We start from the raw sequence: 8,013 nt of genomic DNA on the forward strand, positions 1-8,013 counted from the left end.
CACAGCAGGGGGTAAAACCCCCTGCGTTTCCGGCAGGGAAGGGGCGTACCCCCTGCGTTTAGAAGAAGAAGAAGAAGAAGAAGAAGAAGAAGAAGAAGAAGAAGAAGAAGAAGAAGAAGAAGAAGAAGAAGAAGAAGAAGATTACCTGCGCATCGCCGGACGGTGGCGGGAGGTTGACGGGGAGCGGCAGCTGGCGAGCGGTGGACGGGGAGCGGCGGCTGACGAGCGGCGGCGGCCGGACGGTGGCGAGAGCCGACGGGCGGCGGGAGGGAGCAATACAGCGAAACATGGAAAAGAGAAAGAGGGATGGGATTAGGGATTTACGCGACATTTAGCGACGGCTTAGCGACGGAAACATGCCGTCGCTAAGCCGTCGCTAAACCAAAATACCAAAAAAGTGACGAAATATATTTTGTCGCTACGCCGTCGCTAATTAGTGACGGATTAGCGACGACAGAGTTCCCTCTCTAAATCCGTCGCTAAAATGGTGTTCTTGTAATAAAAAGTAGCGACAAAAACATGCAGTCGCTAATCCGTCGCTAAGTAGCGACAGATTAGCGATAAAAGTCGTTTCCTCGCTAATCCATCGCTAATTAGCGACATATTCTATCTCTAGCTAATCTGTCGCTAAGGAGCGACAGAAAAAATCTGTCGCTAATTTTCGTCGCTAATTAACAATTTTCTTGTAGTGTATTCTATATGTTTTGATACCTCGAACAACTAGCTGAGTTCGCTCATAAGGGGGCGGCCTATGACCAAGAGAGAATTTCTCAGATGCCACTTGTTTAAGAGGATGCATCTATACTTCTGTAAAAGTCATTGGGACATACCACCTAAGATAATTTTTTGTAGCCCAGTCCCCTAACTCTGATGACTAGGGACATCGAGTCATTTGCACGAGAAGTGTGGTTGTTAACAACCTATCCATTGAAGTTTTGTATCATTTCATCATCTCTCTTGATGGAACCAAAGGGACGAATAAATATGTTAGGTTCTATTTTAACTGACAACCCATTCTACATACTCTGGTCTTTTAAACCAACCCAAGCATAGTGCTTGTGAAGGTGATTATCACCATTTATATGATTTCTCTTTTATCATTGTGCATTTACACGCTACGAGGTTACCATAAACCTCTCATCCAATCAGCGTAGTACTAACATGCCTACGATGAGAGGGGTATCAATCGGTTTCTTAGAAAGAAACCCCAACTTTATTGTGTTGTAAAAGAAATGATGTAACCATTTTAATTTAATTTGACATGCTCTGATTTTTCAAACCAACGCGAGCATCTTGCATGTGAAGGCGATTATCACCATTTGTGTGATTAGCACTTTTATATTATTGTGCATTTTGCACGCTACGAGATCACCACGAATCTCTTGTCCAATTATCATAGTATCAACATGCAACGCTTCACTTGGTCTAATAAGCACACTCTTCCGATCTTGTGTTAGATCAGTTCATTATCTCCTTGCCCATGCTACAACAACTTCATGACAAAACAGCTTGGTCTAATCCCATTGTCATTTCAAATCATGCGCCCATTTGGCTTACCTGGGCTGAGATGGGGTCTTTTGCGACTCGGGGGTTCTGCTTGAAACATTGATGGTTCACAGTCCCATGTGTATTTAATTTGATTCACGAATGGTGGAGGTCAGCACCATCATCGAATAGGTGGGCAATGCAGCGTATGATCTCTAAGTTGGCTTTTATTCGCAGCAAGTTAATTGAATGGTGCAAGACCAATCAGGCTGCCAACTTTGTGGATCTTAAGGATTGGGAGCAGTAGTTGGCATCTCTCCAATCTTTGGAAGAAAGAGTGACTGATGATTTGGAAGCCGCCTCAGTAAAATCTCAAAAAGTGCAATTAAGTAAACAAATAAGCGAATGGAGGGTGAGAGAATTTGCGATGGAAAAAAAAACCAAGGCTCATTGGCTACAGTCTTAGGAAATGAACACAAAGTATTTTCATATGAGAGCTTCTACATGGTTGCGGAAAAACAAAATTTTGTCATTATCTATAGAAGGCCAAGTATGGGAGGGGCCCGAAATGCTTAACAAGAATTCTCGTTACTTCATGAATCGATTTTCTAAATCCGTAATGGGTTCTTATGACATTTCCCATATGAATTTTCAAAAACTAAGTGAGGTTGGTCGAGATTTCATGGAGGGTGCTTTTAGCCTGGAGGAGGTTAAGGGTGTAGTTTAGTCTCTACCTTGAAGCAAGTTTGGATGGGTTTCCCATTGAGTTTTTAAAGGAAAATTGAGACTATGTTAAGGAAGACTTACTTTCACTAATGAAGGAGTTTTATGTTAATGCCAAGATTTCGGCTATCATGGGAAGATCAACTCTCATTCTTATTCCTAAAGAAGACAATGTAGAGGACATTTCTCGCTTTTAGCCCATATCATTGATTAACACATGCTTCAAAATTATTTCTATGGTGTTGACTACTAGGTTGAAGAGTCATATTAGCAAGCTTGTTTCTCCTTCACAACATGCTTTTATTCAAGGAAGGAGATTGCATGAGGCATGTATAATGACACATGAAGCCACTCATTCCATCAAACTTTTGGGTAAGCCTTCATTAATTTTAAAGATTGATCTTGAGAAGGCATTTGACTCTCTCTTGATTGAAATTTTATTTTGAATTGTTTAAGATCTATGAATTTTGGCACTAAGTGGTTATCTTGGATAGAGGGTCTTCTTCATGCAGCCTCTGTTGTTGTTTCAAAAAATGGGAAAAAGGATATACCTTTCAAACCCAAGAGAGGATTAAGGCAAGAGGATCTCTTATCCCTCCTATTTATTTTGGCCTTGGAAGGCCTTTTGGTTATGATTGACTCGATGGAAAGAGTGGGTTTGATACATAGTTGCAAGATTTCAAGTTTGGCTACAATTAACCATTTATTGCTTGCAGACGCTTGCTATTTGGGTGCTCCTTAGATGTTTTGGGGAGATGTTAGGTTTGAAAATGAATGTGGGTAAGAGTCAAGTTTTGATTCTTAATGACTCATATGAAGATTTGCAAAGATTGGCTTGTACTATCTTTGAGTGTGCAGCAGGTTCTCTACTTATGTCATACTTGGGCTTATCGTTACAGTTGGGAGTCTCTCGTGAACTTCATTGGGGGAAGGTGGAGAACAAGGTAAGAGCTAAAACTCAATCTTGTGTGGCACGGCTACTATCTCGGGTGGATTGAATCAATTTAGTAAAGTTTAGTATATCTACCATGGTTTTCCATTTTATTCAGATATTTAAAATGCCTAAAAAGGTGGAGAAGATATTGATTAAGATCTTTCAAAACTTCATTTGGAAGAAAAAATTAGATGGCAACTCGAGGACCTTAGTGGGTTAGGAGGTCATTTTGAGGCCATTGAAATTTGGTGGCTTGGGCATTTGGGATATTCACAAATTTAATTTGGCCCTAATTTCCCAATAGGTGTGGCTTATTTGCAAAAAAAGAGGGTAACCTTTCCACTGTCTTTGTGAAAAAATATGAGTTGGGTAATTAGCCTAGGGACTAGTTGGAGACCTATAAATAGAGAGGTGGTTCTAGAATCTAGAAGGGGTGGATGTCGGTCATCCAACCATTTTGTCAATTTATTAAAATCAAAGTAGGTAATGGTTCAAAGTAGGTAATTCATCACAAAATGAAATATATATAGGGGAATGAAAACCTTCTCAACGGAAACCTTCCCAATAGAAATTTTTTTTGGTAATTTTTTCAAAATTATGACGGTACAGATGTGTTCAACAAGATTAATTTACTATAAATTGACACTTAGATCATGAATTTTGGATAAAAAATGGCATTTGGAGCCTAAAAATTTATGAAAATTGTAAGCGGATGAGCTTGAAACTTATAAAAATCTGTCCATGCATCGGAATCAAATGCTTCAAGAATTGATTCCTACGAAAACAAGCATATAGATTATGGTCAGAATTTTGAAAAAATACCAAAAAACCAATAAAACGTCTATTTAGGAGGTTTGAGAGGGTTTCCCATCGGAGAGGTTTTCATTTCCAAGAGAGGGAGAAAGTAAAATTGACTCCTAACAGTTAGAGTATGGTGTGGATAGTACTGAATTTTTATATTTCAAGTCATGTTTGGTAATTCTGACTTTATGCGTGATCCATTTACTAAGAATTGACTGTTGAATCATATTTTTGCAATGAATGAAAAATTATGATTTTATGAATTTTAAATTTGTGAAAATTCTGAGCCATTGATTTTTGAAGCCTTATAAAAACTAACTAGCTTGCATGTTATAATCAGATGATCCAAGAGCACATCCTCATATATATATATATATATATATATATATATATATATATATATATATATATATATATATATATATATATATATATATATAGTGGTAGCTGCCTGACCACTTTTGCACCTGACCAAAACGGATGGGCGCACTCAGCAAAAAAATCCCACTGAAACACCAACGTTACATATGTGATCTGCATTAGTGGGGATTGGTTTTTGAATCGTCTGATTACAACACTTAGGTAGGTAAGATTTTATAAGACTTCAAAAATTGATGGCCTAAATGTAGTCTACTTTTTGGAGTCATAAAATTATATTTTTTCATGGAAAAAACATGATCCAAAAGCTAGTTCTCACTATTTTAAAGATTCGGAATCCATCCATGCGATCAATTTGGATCAAAACAACATACACATAGGAGATCCAAACTCTTTTGTATGTAATAAGTTAATAACACCGTTACCAATCCATTACCCCATCTAGGATGCCCTTGTGAGATTACCATAATGTCGTTGCTTCTAATTTAACCTTTTCTTTTCACCTTAAAACAAAGGAAAAGTAAATGAAACAAGACCTCCCAAAAAGACAAAATGATAAAAAAGTATAGTGAGTATTCAAGAAAGGACTTTGTGGTGCTGGGTACCTGATTGGAGAATGATTGCAGTCATGTTGGAAAAGGGATGGCCACATTCTTGGAGTCCGGGTCTGATGCAATATGATTGCACAAATACTTGTGCATTAATCACCTGATTGTCCAATCATATTGCACCTGATCTTTTCACCCCTGTGTATCTTTAAAGAAGGAGGTAGATTTTGCTTTCAAATATACTTTTCAGCTTTTCCTATCAAGTTCATAAATGTGAGTGCAGATGAGGCACATGTGGCAGCATCTTCATATCTTAACCATATGTGTCTCACTCTATCACTGTTCCATCAAATTTAATCTATCAATATAAGGTAGGATGCCCTGCAGCTAGGGGGTGTCAAAGGGTCGGGTATGACCCAATCCCGACCTGTATTTGATCTTATAGGGTCGGTTTGATTAACTATCTGGATCAGACACATGAGGTTCGATTATTAAATGGGTTGGGTATGGTTTATGATATTTTATACCAAACCTTGGTCGGACCCGAGTTCTGATTATGATCCGCAAATATTTAATGTAAAAAACTTATATATATATATATATATATATATATATATATATATATATATATATATATATATATATATATATATATATATATCACCAAAAATGATCCTTGTCATTCTTCTTGGATCTGGGTATATTTTTTTTATGAAAAATATGGGTAAACCTGATGTGATGCCTGCATCTCGAATCTCAGTTGGGATCTACCTCTTTTAGTGGGAATACAACCCATTGGCCCTTAGCCACAGCCCATTTAATGCAAGAGAGAGAGAGAGAGTTGTTGGTAACAATGTTGTCAGTGTCGGTGTGTATCATCCAGTATTGGCCAATACGTATAGTATCAGCAGAAAATTGATACATACAGAACTGAATTGATTATTTTTAATAAATATAAAAAATACTTAAAAATAATTTTAATAGTTTTAACATGTGTCATGTTCTGACTGACTTGAGGATCGTTATTGGCCCATTCACTTGAATCATTGGCCAAACGATTAAGGGCCGATACCATACTGACAACATTGGTCTGGTATAAATGCCAATGAAACAGGTACCTATCCCAAAGCCATATATTGCAGTAGCACGACATAAAAATGTTGAGACCTATATGAACCTGTTGAAAGTAATATGTGAGTTGGGTTTGAGCTATGATTTTTATTGGGTATTCATCCTTATATGATGACCCAAGTTTATGTTTTGTATATATTTTTAAATAAAAAAATTATTTTTAGATTATATAGGTCAGATTTGAGCTTTTATCTTTGAAAAATAACTATATTGTACGACAAATATGATGCATTTTTTGAAATGCCCTATAATTTTCACTATTATTTTTATGTCCAAAATCACAAATATCTTATTTTAAAAAGACCGTTTACCTTTCATACTTGCAATTTCTTAAATATATGCATTTTTTTTTAAATATATATATATATATATATATATATATATTTTTTGTAGAATAGTCTTTATTCTCAGATCTGTATTTCTCTAATCCGACATCGAAAACTTATGTTTTTATAGTTGTTAAAAAGCTGATACATAAGCATATAACTTTTTTGTTTTAAGTCAGAACTTAAAACCTTTTTAGGGTTCTTGTTTTTTAGTTTCAAAAGCGAAATAAAAGTATGCTTTGTAGACAGGAACAATCATGGATGCACCTCTTTTGTTTATTTTATGCTATTTTTTAGCCACATTTATTAAAAATAGAAAAAAATAGAAAAAATGATACAGATAGATCAGAACGGTAGCTTTCTAACGCCACCAAGATCTGATGAATGATTGGAGAGAAACATTATTTGGAAAATAGATTGTTCGGCTGTTCCACTCTACAAAACATACTCATATTCTGATTTTGAAGCTCAAAAGTAAGAATGCTAGAAGGGTTTTCATCTCTAACTCAAAACAAAAAAGTTTTAAGCCTCTGTCTCAGTTTTTCAACGACTATAAAAATGCATATTTTTGACATCGGAGCGAAGAGATACAAACTTGAGAACAAAGACTGTTTTGCAAAATATATATATATATATATATATATATATATATATATATATATATATATATATATATATATATACGGTTTTCACATATATTTTCTGTGATTTTCTCTTAAATATGTGTGAAGTTCTTCCTATATATGTTGTTTTCTCTTAAATGTATAAGATTTCGTCCTATATATACAATTTTTTCCTAAACATATGACTTTTTCTTCAATATATATGATTTGTCTCTTAAATATATATGATTTTTCTCCTTTATATGTGATTTTCTTCCCAATATGCAATTTTTGCATATATTTTCTGTGATTTTCTTTTTATATAGGAAATTTTCTTTTAAACATGCAATTTTTGCATATATTTTCTATGATTTTCTCTTAAATATATGCATAGTTCTTTCTATATATACATTTTTTTCTTATATATGCAATTTTTCTCCTAAATATATGATTTCTGCATATATTTTTTATGATTTTCTTTTAAATACATGTGGAGTTCCTTCTATATATGCAAGTTTTCTCCAATATATGTGATTGTCTCCTAAATATATATATAGTTTTTCATTAAAAAATCATATATATTTAGAAAAAAAATCAAATATTTAAGAGAAAATTGTGTGCAAAAGAGAAAAATAGCACATAATATGACATTTTAAGAACACTTATCTCATATGGTGGTTGATGTGAGAATATCAATAATTTTATCTCAAGATTTTAAAAAACCGATATGATAGTGAAAAAAAATCAATGTTTATTGTTGAGAATTTTCCCAAATTACGTTTGACATTTTCCCGAGTTTTCAGCATATTGCTCATGTGATAGGTTTAGTTTATTTTTATTATTTGCCTTCAATTGAATTATTATATGACATTTTAATCATTTTTTTTCAAATGACTGAATGTCACTTTTTTGTGGTTGTACTATAGCTAAGACTAAATAACTGAATGTCACCAGTTGACTCATACTTTAGTCATTTCTTTCTTTTTTTTTACTTTTTCAAACGATTGAATGTGACTTTTTGTAGTTATACTGCAGTTAAGGTTGAACCAGTAACCAGTCTTATGAACAATATGCTAAAACACAGG

The sequence above is a fragment of the Nuphar pumila genome, chromosome 4 (assembly GCF_984573655.1).
Source record: "Nuphar pumila chromosome 4, dmNupPumi1.hap1.1, whole genome shotgun sequence".
NCBI classification, from domain to species: domain Eukaryota; kingdom Viridiplantae; phylum Streptophyta; class Magnoliopsida; order Nymphaeales; family Nymphaeaceae; genus Nuphar; species Nuphar pumila.